Below are 13,752 nucleotides of genomic sequence, written 5' to 3' on the forward strand. Positions count from 1 at the left end.
TAGTAATTTCAGTTATTAAACGTAAACGAAACCCACTACCGCTTTAATTTTCAGAAGTAAAATGGGGAAAATGCATCCCTTGTGGTTATTTGGTTTGTGCTTGACCGTCTGGAGCGTCACCAACGCCGAGGTCATGGACACAATGGCCAAGTACTATATGGAAAAGTGCATTGGCCTAGCGCAAGCTGAGACGTGGAGGATTGAAATTCCCTTGGACCGCAGCTTCTATTCCAAGAGAGGCTTAAAGAATTTGCGCCACCAGGTCGAGATCAACTTCATTGTCAAGCCATCGACTTACGAGAAGTCCAACTCTGAGTGGTTAGGACAACACTTCCAGGAACCCACTCACTTGGGAGAGATCAACGCAAACAAAACAATTATGCTCAAAGGGTTTGGCTGGTACAACTTATGGACATCACGCACAACGCTCATGCTGCTTGACAGCGAGGATTCCACGTTATGGACCGTTTTGATCTACTCCCCATTCGTCCCGCTGTGCAGGCGGACCATGAAGCTGGCCGAGAAGAACGGCGTCCAGCGCGAGTACATAGACTCGTTGGTTACACCCGTCCACGACGCTCTCGTCAAGGACGTGAAGGAACGGCTCGCCGATCTTCTATCGCACCTTGATAATTCGTTCGACATTTCAGAAGAGTTTCCAAAAGACCTAGACCAGCATACGAGTGTGATCGAGTGGGTCTTGGTATTTGGACCTGTCATCATAGTCATGTTCATTGTCTGTTTCTTCTGTTGTTTTCGAGTGAAGTGTTGCCAAAAACCATATCAAAGAGAACAGGTTGATAGTCAGAAGGATCAAAGGCAGTCAACTGTGTAGTGGCAGATATAAAGAATTTGCTTTTCATTATTGTTATCTATCGAATATTATATGTAATGTAAAATCAATCTTGATTCGAGTGTTAACATCTTAACTTATTTCCTAATTGTGAAAATTTTATTCAACGATTCAAAATATGACTAAAATGGAAATTGTCATTAATTTCGTTAATAAAGTTTATAAATAATAATGTATTGAATGTTTTGATAGAAAAATTTTCCGTTTTCAATAATTGCCCAGTTCTGTAATTCAATTTTAACATAATAGAACATATTGGGCCCAAGCTCCTTTGCGGCCACTCGGGCCCCGGGCCCCATGTTATCCGCTCGCAGAAGTTCGAAAAAACAATATGTTCTCTTAAACCATGTTAATAAAATTATCCCTATTAATTACAACTAATTATTGTTTTATAAAAAATTTAACACCAGCCATTTCTTATCTGCTAAGTTAAAATTCTAAGGATGCTACAAACGTTGTTGAGCGATCAGCGCCAATATATATCTACTTATATTTAACTTTCCTGTTGAATGAAGAGGACGACAATTTTTTTTATTTAATCGCGCTCTTTATGGGTAAAAAGTTTAAATAGCATTCCAATTTCAAAAATTGCAGCCGAGAGTTGCTGCTTGTCGCACAGCCTAGACTCGCAAAAAATGTAAGGTCGTCTGGACGACTCGATGAGCATACTCGTGCGTCCGCTGCCAACAAACGAGATACTTTGGATGCATTATTGAAGGCCTATCAATCAGAGTGACAAACATAAATATCTCGTTGGACGTAAGTTAATTGGAACGTTATGACAAAGAAATGACTATTCACTTAGCGTGATGTAGAAAAATTAATAAATTAAAGCCATCTAAAGAGTATCACGTGTTGAATACATTAATCATTATTTTGGCTGCGAATTTACTTTACATATTTTTTTATCTTGTTTATCATGTAAAAATGAAACAGATGAAAAGTGTTCTCTTGTCTTGTAAATAAGAAAAAAATTTGCATTAATAGCATTCCAATAAATCGAAGCACTTATTGTCCATTCAACAGGTTGTTGCTGGTGTTATTTATGCTTATCGTCCCTTTACTCAACATCGGAGTCATCATTCTGTGCATTTTTTATTTATGTGCTGGATCGGTGTCAAATATTTACTGAATCTGAAGATTTTTAGTAAGACCTATCTATCCAATTAATGCAATTAAAATTCTGATAAACGCTTTAAATTATGACATGAATTTGGATTAAACAAATAATTTACCAATCCAAATAACGGTTTTATTATCTTCTTGTGAGAGCTTTATTAATTTTACGGTAAGGCAGCATGAATATAGATGATTCAAATCTGTCACGTAAGAAGCCAAATTATAAAAAAATGTCGTTATTTTGCATGAAAAATAAACAACATTACCAATGGAAAAATAAGCTTCAAAATTAGATCATTGGAGACAAACATGCAAGCGATATAAGCAGAATATCAATGTTGCTCACTAATTGTGGTTTTTGACTTTCATCAATTGATAACAAATTACATAAAGCAAACAATATTTTACACTTTGTTTTTTCTTCTGAAAATTTTGTATCTTTGAATTAAAAGTTATAGTAAATGTAATTGATATAATGAACTTGGACACATGAATATTCGAGTCACACAAACATTTAAGTACGAAAAGGGAGCTTTCAGCTCAATATTCTTTTCCAATGAGCAGGAGACGCCTTTGATAAATATTCATGACGGCATGTCCGTCGAAGCAGCATAGGAAGCAAAATCTATCGGGCCGATCCGATTAGCATCGGCTTTTGGATCCTGTGCCTTGACCCGCGGATTCAAATTAACGCTCTGATTAAACGCGCGGAGGACCATAAATCGCGAGATCGGCCTTTGCTCCGCTCGGTGACAAAATAAAGGCGGCCAGACGCGAGCGAGCGAGCGCGAGCAGTTTGGCCAAATATGGAGTCGAAAGGCAGCAATGCAAACTGGTTTGGTAATTCACGGCGCGCACTGAATGCTAAGAGGCACTTTGCCGCCGTGAACGAGCCAAAAGCTGTGCAACAAAAGCTGTGCGAACGCGAACGCTGCGCCGCCGGAGAGCAAGAACAGCTCCACCTGCAACTCTGGTCAAAGGTCGCATCCCTGCCCATCGCCCTTTTTGGCGAAGGCTCTCTGCGTTAGTAATTGTTTCGTGCAAGCCTAATATTCTCTTGGTAAATTTCGCAGACCAGAAAAGGAAATGGAAGATATCAAAGAAAAATTTAAAATATTAATTTAAAAAAAAAATATTTATACTTTTTACCACCTTGTTAATCTGAGAAATAATTAAGAGGAATCAGATAGACTGGGGAGATTTCCGTGTCTATTACCGCAATTATTTACAGCGGGGTCCAGACGTGAATAAAAATTGGTTCCCACTGCGCAGATCCAAGATGGCGTCTGAATGTAGGAAACAAAAAGCTCTCTTTCGATTGCCGTATGAGTGATAAGAGTTTGTTTTTACAATTCAAAAGACACAATTAGTACAAGTTATGCACATTATCCAAATTATGTCACAATATTGACGAAAACTTGGTTCTTTTTGCGCATTTTTACGTGACAATTTTTTCGCGCTATACTCCACTGGACGCCATATCTGCGCGTCGCACGAATCTGGTCCCCGCTGATTATTTATGCCTAATTAATTTGTAGAAAGAAAAAACTGTAACTAAAATACACATATATTATATCCTAAATGTTTCGGCGACAAGCATTCCAATCAGCCTCGCCATTAATTACACCGTCATTAACGTTTCACCTGGGTGCGAACTTTTTTGCAATGCATGCAAATCAAAATCTATTCGTATTTCCGCTTTCTAAATTGAAATTATTGTATGATTTACGATGCAAATAAATTTTCCCTGAACTCGATTCCTACTTGTAATCATACTTGTAATTATCGCTGGCACACCGAATACTCTGCTGCAATTAATAAATTATTATTGTACGTGTGCCGGTTTTTCTTGTTGGTTTATGGTAACGGGACCACTGCTCGCGCAATCGCTTTTAATGGCACCAATTTTTCTCTGCGACTTTAATTTCGAACAGTCTGTTCTCTCCTCGTTCGTCTTTTTCCCAATTAAATTAATAACATTTTTTTTAAATTTCGCCGCTTTCCAGCTTAGCAATAATTGCCTTCTTGTTGAATTTGAAGCTTTGAATATGTGTGTATTTACATTTTACAAGCCGGCGAACCTCATTTTTTGCTCTGAAGCAACACAATCGGCGACTTTGAGAGTGCAGCAGCACGAACGGAGCACAAGGAACGCCCCAGTAACCGCAGCTGACTGAGATTTTAAACGAGAGCCACTTGACATCTCGCTGCATTTCTCACGCAGAGTTTTCTGCATGCTATCGAGCCCAATTTATAACAAGAAACCGAAGACTATGTTTGTTTGTGTATTTGCTACGGCAGAAAAATAATGTTGTATGAGCAAAGAGACGCAGCTGAGGGTTTGTCAACAATTTTTCTGATTGTCGACTTAGCTAACGCAGCTAAACATGTTAAGAATCCAAGAATATTGAGCTGGAGTTTCTCAACTAGAAAAGCGGGGAGTGCATTAGTGAGATTAGAGAAAAAACAGTTCGGCGTTGCATAAAATTAGCACAGTTAATTAATTTATGAATTCCGGCGTGACTTTAACCTTTGCGATAAGCATCGGGCGCGCGCGCGCACTATTCTCGTTTCAAATAGAACAGTATGCGTGTGTGCCCACGAATATAAACGTATGTGTAATTCATTTGCAGAGTATATTTTTATCTGTTGGTTTTCGAGGAGCGGCGCAATCAGTGCGTGCACTTGAGAGGAAACAAAACCGCAAACAGACACACAACGAATTCAACTAATTAATCAGCAGCTCTTTAATTAGCTGCTCGCGTAATGTTAACGTTTCTTTGGTTATTTTGCTGTCAAAATGAAAAATTTAATAATTTCGGCTTTGTTGCGATAATTAAGGAGAATTTGGACGGACTTGAGCCAAATTGTTGTTGAATTAATTCTCTTTGTGCCGTCTGTTAACATTTAACTTTTGCAATGTTTTTTGCAGTAATTAAATTAGTAATTTTTAAGCAAAATGCCCTGGTTCATATTTTTCTACTTTCCCTAAATTTTTCCTCGTACGTTCCGGATAAAAGAAGTCGGCGGAGTTCATTTGAAGGCAAATAGCTAATTAACAATGCACGTTTCGCAATCGAGTCATTACCCGACTTGGATTTCTCCGGGAGGAAACGGGTTTGTTGCGAATTCAACACTGGCCAGCTCTTGTTATGTGCGCGCAAAGGCACGCGAGCAAAGTGCATCGTCGGCAGCGCAGCGTCTGACGGCGCGCCTGAGCGAACGAGAGAGAGATTTGCTTGATTTGCGTGATGCTGTCCCGCGAGTGAGTGAGATGCGAGGCTCGATTGGATTGTGCAGCAAAAGGGTTAATCGCGAGAGCGTGTGTGTATGTGTGTGTGTGTGTGTGTGTGTGTGTGTGTGTGTGTGTGTGTGTGTTGTCGTCGCGCTGACACCTGACACTCTCGGCGGATTAATCCGTTTTGCACAACGCGTTTCCATGTTTGCTCGGTGCAAGACGACGACCAGAGAAAGATCAGATGGCGCTTTTGCGGTGCATGACGCAAGGGTTGCAGTGGAAAATAGCAGCATTTTCACGTCTGCTGCCCGTTCTCTGATGTGAGGCTATTGTAATTGGACAGCGAAAGTTGTATCAACGCACAATGTTTCCCGCGCATTAATTAAAAATATAATCCAGTCACATAAACATCGGTGCAGATGTTTGTTTTAAACAAACGTATAATCTTGATTTTTCTCTTTTACTTGTTATTAGGACAATTTCCTTATGTACGGAAAGTTAGGTTGTACAAATAATCGAATAAGTCCAGATTATTCAGTTTGCTTAATTCAAACGCGATACTCAATTCATTTTTCATTCCTGTGTCAAAAATGTGAAGTGTAGAACAACAATAACAGCTACTTTTTCACCTTGTATACTCTTAAAACAAACAATGGGATATTCCGAGTTTTATATCCAGCACCAATGTGCTCAAATCCTAATGACGTGGTGATTTTACAGAGTTCAGTTTTTGCTACACCCATATGTATATTGTGTTGTTTGGTTTGCCGGGGCGATCACTTTCATTAAGTGTTTACCCAGCATTGACCTGCGACCTCCAGGGCCGAAATGAAAGCAATTCTCATTTGCCTATAAAGGTTCAAATTCATTATCATCTGGTGGAGCGGCATAAATTATAAGCGCATTGTAAAAGATCAACACAGCAGGCTGGCGGCGCGATTCGTCAGCGTTTTCTGACAAGCGCCAGGGCCGAGACTTCCTTAAAAGGGCAAACGGATTGCAAAAAACAGCTGTTTCCCAATAATATATTTTTGCTTCGCTGAAGCAAGCCGCGTGATTTAACTCGATCGAAGTCAAAGTACGCGCTCAGGCAGTTTTAATTGATTGTCGACAGAAGGTGGATTCTTCCATTTAAGGGTAACACTGTGCGCGCGAGATAAATCAACTGGGGGCGAGTGAAAGAGAAATCAACGGGATACACATTCGATCGGTTTCTCTTTGCCCGAATGAGTAAGTGAAGGAAAAGAAATTAACATGCCATCCACTCCGTTCAAAGGTTTTACAATTTTACCGCTTTTCTTATCTGTCACGAAGATAAAAATGCAGTTTCCGCACATCAAAACACTTCAAGTTTGTCACTTTTGGTGAAATATAGTGTGTCAATAGTGAAGATAAGCTTTTCTGTACAGACAGTTTAATTAAATTTGAACCCTCTTCTAAAAAACGTCCCAAGAGTCTCACCTTCAACAAATCTTGGTTTTAGTTTCAACATTTAAGCTCATAAAAAACTTTAATTTAATTTAGTTTAATCTTTGTAGTGCACGAATAAAAATGAAATTGATGACTGTTCACGTTCTGGTATTTCATTAAGTTGTTGTCTATTGTCACTTTCAAAACATTTTTTGAAAATCATTAAAAACTCATGAAAATGTTGATAAATGAACACCGACACTTGATGTACCTGAACTTTATTATCTGATTTTTTTCAAAAAATATTTACCTTATAAATTCTTCTTTGCCCAAAACAAAAGAAATAGAAAGGAGAAAATTTGCTCCGCTGACACGCGCAAACGTCCTTCAAATCAGCCTTGACAGGCCATATGTCACCATTAGTTCCAAAATTTTGTAATTCGAATGAAAAACGAACAAAATCTTCTGGTGGCAGCGTTTTGTTGTAAAAAATAGAGATCCAGAGAGGATCTAAGGATCTTTAGCTAGCAGAAAATTGAAAATACAACTTAAAATAAATTTAATTTTTCCGTAATTTTAATTAAATTTAGTGCAAAGGTTTGAACCAGCTTGCTCTCCCTTGTAAACCGCTTTAAATCTAATCCGAATGATAAATTGTCTCAGACACCGCGAAAATCAAAACCCGCAAAAAAGGGACAAATCCCGTACTCCGATTTTTCCGCAGCGCTCGGGCACGTGGATGATTTTTCCGTCTGAAAAGGCGGTAAAGGCGTACTCACCTTTACAAATCTTCAGGCGTGTTCGGCGCGTACGTCCGTGCGGATGTGATAAACACTGATTCGGCTGTGTGTTTGTGTCGGGGACGGTGTGCTTGCTGCCCGTGCGGCGACCTGGCGCAGACTGAGGCCTCGCCTCGCCGCCAGGGTGGGAGTCTTGCAGAAAGAACACTGCGTGTTCGCTTGCTCGGCAGCGGCACAGCTCGCGCTCGCAGCCTCAAAACACTGCACGTACGCGAAATGTGTGTCGCCGAATATCGCGTTTCACCACCGGCTGTATTGCAGACCCTTTGGAGCGCAGTTGGGCCCTTCGAGCGGCCGCTTGGACCCTGCCGCAATGGTCTTAGTCGCAACGCAGTGCGTGGGAATTCGGGTTCTCCACTGTTGACGGACGGCCCAGCCGTGGCTTAAGCTGCTCGATGTGCAGATTACGCGGCGGATGAATCACACGACCAGCGAGAAATGGATCCCTCGTCGCCAGCCACTTGAGAGAAAAGTAGAGTTGCTGCACTTCTTTTTCGCTCTTGAGCGAGCAGCTTTAACTTTGTATGAAAGAGAGCAAAAACACAGAAACTATTGCGTAACCATTTGCTTAAGGAATGAATTGTCGAGATGTTAGACAAGCAACACACCGTGGTTTAATTCGTAATTAATAAGCGTTTAACGTCACTTTTCACGAGACGCGTGCTAATTAATCTGTCAAATTGGAAACGCGGGCCGTATACGCGCTTTTATTTCACACTGCGAGTGGTGGAAAGTATTCGATACATTACTCAGTCCGCAGTATAAAGCACATTAAAAGCAATTTGCCGACACCAGAGGCTCGAATTACCACTTTTGCGTGGGAAGAAATGCATGAAATTTACAACGTGTTATTATCTCTCATAGCTCACGCAATGTAAAGTAATTGATTTCGCAATTATATAATATATAAGTCGCTGCTTTTATTTCTGAGAAGCGACGCGAGCTCCTTTTGCAGCTGAATCGAATGGGGGACTTGTTTGCCACTCGAGAACAGCAGCAGAGTGAAACAGGGAAAAGATAATGACAAAACGCGGCCTCAGGCCAAGAGAACACAACAACAGGTCCAGGCACCAAGAACGCAGTTGGCATTGACTTGATGGAAATTTTCTCTTGGAAAATGGAGTGGCAAAAAGTCATTTTGAAACAGCAATAATATTCAATTCCAGGCTTAAAACTTAATTCAGATTTAATTCCATTTTGAAAAAGAAACTGGTTTCATCGTCGTTGCTAAAAAAACTTCCAAGTTTCCAAGTTTTGGCGTCATAGTAGCGCCTTAATTCATAATTTAGTAGTTGTTACAAAATAAACCGATTAAAATAAATATTATTTTCAAGCGATAATGAAAAAAATTGGAACACAATAAATTCCAATTAAGATTTTGTCTGCTAAATTGGATAATATCAACCAACTTTGTAAGAACTATGAATTTTACTTAAACAATAGAGGTTGTTTAGAAACGTAACTTGAAACCGTTAGCAAAAAAAGCTGTTTCAAGGGTGAGGATGAAAGATGTGGACCAGCACACTCCGTTTGGTTGCGAAATTGCACAAATCGCCTGCTTAGTGGACACATTAGTAGCCATAAAGTCATTAAAATTATTACGATTCGCCAATGCTGAAGGTGATACACTTATTTTGAAACAGGAGCAAAATTAACATCTGTCTGCATGTTGTTGTGAAACGAAAAAGGAATGCATATTTGGTGACGCCGCAATAAGTATCCTGTTCGCTGTAATTGATCATAGCGCGCATTTCTTTCAATGCCGAACAATGGCGCATTTCTTTTCTACGTCGCACATTCACCTGATTTCCTCGTGATTTATTTGATTGCCAGCGCCGATCTGATGTTTCGTTACGGTTTTAAATTATCATGTAAAAGAATTAATTGCATAATAAAATTTGCACTTATGGTTTTTGAAAGTTCAAATTCCAAGATAATGATTTCTATCGCGGCTTCCATCTAGAGGATGGGTGCTTTGTGCTAAAAAGTCTCCAGATACTTTTCGTTATTTCCAAAGTGGTTTTAAGGCTAATAGGTGGCTTGCGGCAGTTAATTTAGGGTCGGTTTAGAACACTTAATCTTCTATTAGCAAACTGGAATTATCCATAAACTGTCTTTTACTTTCTTCTAGTGGTTTGTAATTTTCAAGCTATAATATTAGTCAATTGCAACTATTACAAAAAACTAATTTCTTGAGTTTATGTAATATGCCATTAATTTTATCCGTGTTTCGTTCTCAAACGTTGTGTGTCTCGCCAGTCGGGCTGCACCCCTGACGATTGCATGGAATTAAAACCTAAAATCGCGAGGCTGACACATTATGCACGCGGGTAGAGATTTAAATCTCGACAATTATTGCGAAAAGGCCTCTGTGATGTTCTTTTGCAACACGGTTAATCGGCGACCACCCAGTGATATAAGAGGCTCCATAGTGGTCTGGAAAAGCAGTTTGGGACGGCTGGCGGCGGCCCCAGGAGTCTCGTGGGTCCGGCCGGCGCGGCGAGGGGCCGGCAAAAAGTGCGCGGCCTCTATCGAGGCCGGTTGGCGATCGAATATATTCGGCGAGCAGATGGGCCGCACCTGGCCTCCATGCGCGCACGTGGTGCTGGGGGCGCGCTTGCCGCCCCCGGAGTCGCCTCAACGGCCCCTGGGCCGCGGCTGGTGCTCGGCCCGGCCGGAAATGGCGCCGGGGCGTGCAGGCCGGGCCGACAGCGGCCACAGGCGGCCGGCAAGCGGCCGAAACGCGACGCGTGAAAGGAAAAGCAACGCGCGCGCCGGCCACTTTCTCCGCACACACGGCGCGGCGCGGAGGCCTTGTGTGTGACGTAAAGTCTCGCGGCCAGATTCACTGACTCATCAACAGCTGTGCCGCCGCCGCCGCCGTCAACTCGCTCGCGCTGTCCGGATTTTTGCAAACACCTCTTCTCATCTGCCACGCGATCGTCGCCTCTTGTAATCCACCAGACGGGTTTATTTCACCTCGAATTATGGCTCGGATCAATTTGCCTCCTTTGATGGTGTAATGAGGGCTTTTAAACCATCCAAAGAAGCTTGAAACACCGTAACATGTGTTTATTCGAGAATCCTCTAAATTTAAATTGTAGCAGGTCTGAATGGAGACAAAAGAAAAAATTTCTAAATCCCAACCTTTGTCTCCTTTAAAAGATTAAATATTTAATTGGGACATATAATTGAAATTTCTTAAAAATGCAGAGATTTATATTTGACTTCATTTTACATGAAAGGAAAAGAACTGCCCTATCTTAAAATTTCACTCAATTAGTTGTAGCTTGGCCTTCAAATCAAAATAATTTTACAAGACGCTCTTATTAGGAAGCAAAACCAGGACCGGTTTGGCTGCACTTTTTGAAATCACCATGACATTCTTACCCGAATTTGCACCATGCTAACCTAAAAGATGAAATATTTTTTTCGACATGACATATGGAAAAGATTTAAACTTAAGGCTCTTTGACTAAGAACTAAGTTGTTATTTCTATTTAAAATTCTTCTTGGATTTACATATATTCTCACGATCAGAATCTATTTGAGATATAGTTCTTTCATTTTGAGAAAAACGGTCTCAAATTATCAGTTATTGCTCTTTAAATTGTATAATTCACAACATTTAGTACACAAAAAGATCAATTTTCCGGCGCTCTCTATTAAGTTCCTTTTTCACAGATAGTCTAAATTTTGAATAGTATGCAAAACAACCGTCTACAAAACAGTAACCACGATATTTCCCTGGCTGTATAGATATTGGCATTATATACTTAGAGTTTGTATCCCCACCGTTTTGTCGCACTGATATGTAGTTACATAATTTAATTTAATCTATTCTTACCAGTCTCTGACGTCTGACGTCAAAGTAACCGACAGCTATCGTGGTTTTGAACCTCTAGTCAAATTTGCACCATTACAAAAAAAAGCGAACACAAGATATCAATTAAGTTTTTGGCGTGTTCACTCACGTTCGCATGCTTTGCGTTTTTCCAGAGGATTTCGTCCCACACGCACGCAATTGATTTGTTAAACTGAGCCGTCCATAATTAATCTCGAACGAATTGGCGATCGTGCGCGTCGATAAAGTATCGACCTAACAAAGGCGTATGCATATTAAAATATTCTGTCTGGCCTTTGTCTCTCTGCTCAAAATATCGCTCTGTTCTCGCGCGCGCCCAACAACTCCCGCGCCCACAACAATAAATCAATGGCAAATCAGCAGATGGACTTTCATCGTTTAATAATACGAACGACCGAGTCGTGATCAGTCACACATGGCAATTCGTTTTATTTTCCATATTGCGAAACGCTTCACTTATTTTTTTCTGCTCGCAGTCATATTCTTGCTCATTGTGCATTGTTCTCGATGCTAATAAGCAGCACAATTATAGAAGTAAAAAAGGCGATCAGAAACAATGTAATTAACGAGTTTCCAATCCAATGTAAAATCCGAGCTAAGACTACGACGACGAAATCGGCAGATGGAACGCATTTTTTATATTCTGAACGCGCGCAGCAGTTGTTGTTGACGTGTCTGTCGCGCGCACCTTTATTTATCGGTGCGGACAGCTTGGCTCTCGAGAGGTCCACGCCGCAATCTAGGTCATAGTGCATCGGATCGTTATTAATTCAGGGTCGACCGTTTCTAGTGAAGTTACTCTTCTGGACTGGAGTGGACACTACACGCCGAAAATGCTCCTTTTATAGTTATCAAACACAGACATCTCCATAACTTAATTTCACCAAGAAAAAGCAGTTTCATAATATGCAATGCATCATTACCATATATATTAAATGTTTTATTATAATCGTAATCGTGCGAGGGAAATACGTGCTCATTTCAATCATGATGAAATGAAAGCATTATTTGCTCATTACGGCAAACTTACAGTCCACAAAATTGAGTTAGCACTCTTTGCGCCGCTAATTTGAATTTCCTTTTGTATGATAGTCTAATAAGTAACTGTGATTAAATTTGCTAATTACAGACAAACACAAATGCACTCAGAAATTATAAATGAATTACAGTAAAAAAAATATTATAGAACTTTGGGACTTTTCTTAAATTTTACACGGTTTTAACTTGAAGCAGGGCTGATTATTTAGAAAAATAATTGAAAATAGTAAAAAACTGTTTCTTTTGATACCTGACGATTTTGATTGAAAATAAAAATTAACGTGTTTCAACTTATATAATCTATTTTTAAAATAATTTAAGGTGTACATAGTAATTTCTTGTACTCTTTTAACCCTTTTAACAACAAGGACAAGTCTGTATAATGCCAGGTCACAAAAAATAAATTTTATCACATTAGATTAACTGGAATTGGAATTACTGAAAGAGCCAATTCACTTCAACTCGTAGTCAGACATAAAAAACTATTAAATTTCTGGCGTTTTTGGGGGATATTTTGGCCTGTTAAAATTAATAACTTGCAGTAAAAAATTCAACAGTGATAAATTTTGCGTTGAAACGAGTAATTGGTAGCAAGTGTGGTAAAAATAGCGGTATAGCGAGGGAAACGAGGCGAATATTAGCAGCAGAGTGCAAAGTATCAAGTGTCTCGCGGGGCTGCAGATAAATAAATGAGCGGAGGCCTTGGACTAAAATCAGTAAGCCGCCGGATTCCTTATTTGGAATTAATCAGCACTCTCATTATGTATGGCACACAGCACACTCTCGGTCAGCGTTTTGTGAAACACATGCCTTGTACTTGCGTGCATGTAAATGTTTTTTTTTCTCTCTCTCAGTGAGCTGAGCGAATCCGACGCACTCTCAGCAAAGAAATTTTAATTGTGATCTGCATACGCCGCGGATTTTTCATCTGATCACAGCCGATTTCTCCAGATTTATCGGAGGCGCGAGAAAATGAATGTAGTTTTGTTGTATATCAATTAACGCCTTTAACTAATTGCAAATCGATTGAAATCAATTATGTTTAATACACAGGATTATTTTTCTGGCCAATGGATTGTTCAAGGTTGAGTGCACGACAAAAACAATTCCAAAGAATTTTACGCGGTCCGTAGTGCAATTAGTATTTTTCACACTTCCTTTTGCGGCTGATAATTGATTTTTTTATCAAGCTGAACGTGAACTAGTTGTGGCCATTAGGCGATCGAGGACCCTAGGCACTCTTGTTCTTGTCTTCTCTCAGTCAGATAGCACAAAACACACAGCGCGCCGATCGATCATTTGTCAAACGGCTTGTCATCGACAACTGAAGGAGCTAATTTTATAATTCTTCTATTGTGTCAAGGCTCCTGATCTGCCTCATGTTCTCTAAGCTTCTCTGCACCTTTTAATCGAACTAAAATAAAATTGT

The 13,752-nt window shown here is 40.1% G+C and overlaps 1 protein-coding gene across 8 annotated transcripts in view; it reads right to left on the reverse strand.

The window, feature by feature from the left end:
* The window catches only part of LOC135936010 (titin homolog), a 49,133-nt gene extending 41,555 nt beyond the window's left edge, over nt 1-7,578 (reverse strand). For 3 of the 8 annotated variants that reach the window (XM_065478679.1, XM_065478675.1, XM_065478678.1), the window contains exon 1: nt 7,400-7,550. The gene's annotated coding sequence lies outside the window, so the exon portion shown is untranslated. Of the gene's footprint in view, nt 1-7,399 lie in introns of all 8 variants that reach the window. The other 5 variants (XR_010574270.1, XR_010574269.1, XR_010574268.1 and 2 more) reach the window with 4 other exon arrangements.
* Nucleotides 7,579-13,752: the final 6,174 nt, after the last annotated feature.

Source organism: Cloeon dipterum, chromosome 2 (genome assembly GCF_949628265.1).
Source record: "Cloeon dipterum chromosome 2, ieCloDipt1.1, whole genome shotgun sequence".
Lineage (NCBI taxonomy): Eukaryota > Metazoa > Arthropoda > Insecta > Ephemeroptera > Baetidae > Cloeon > Cloeon dipterum.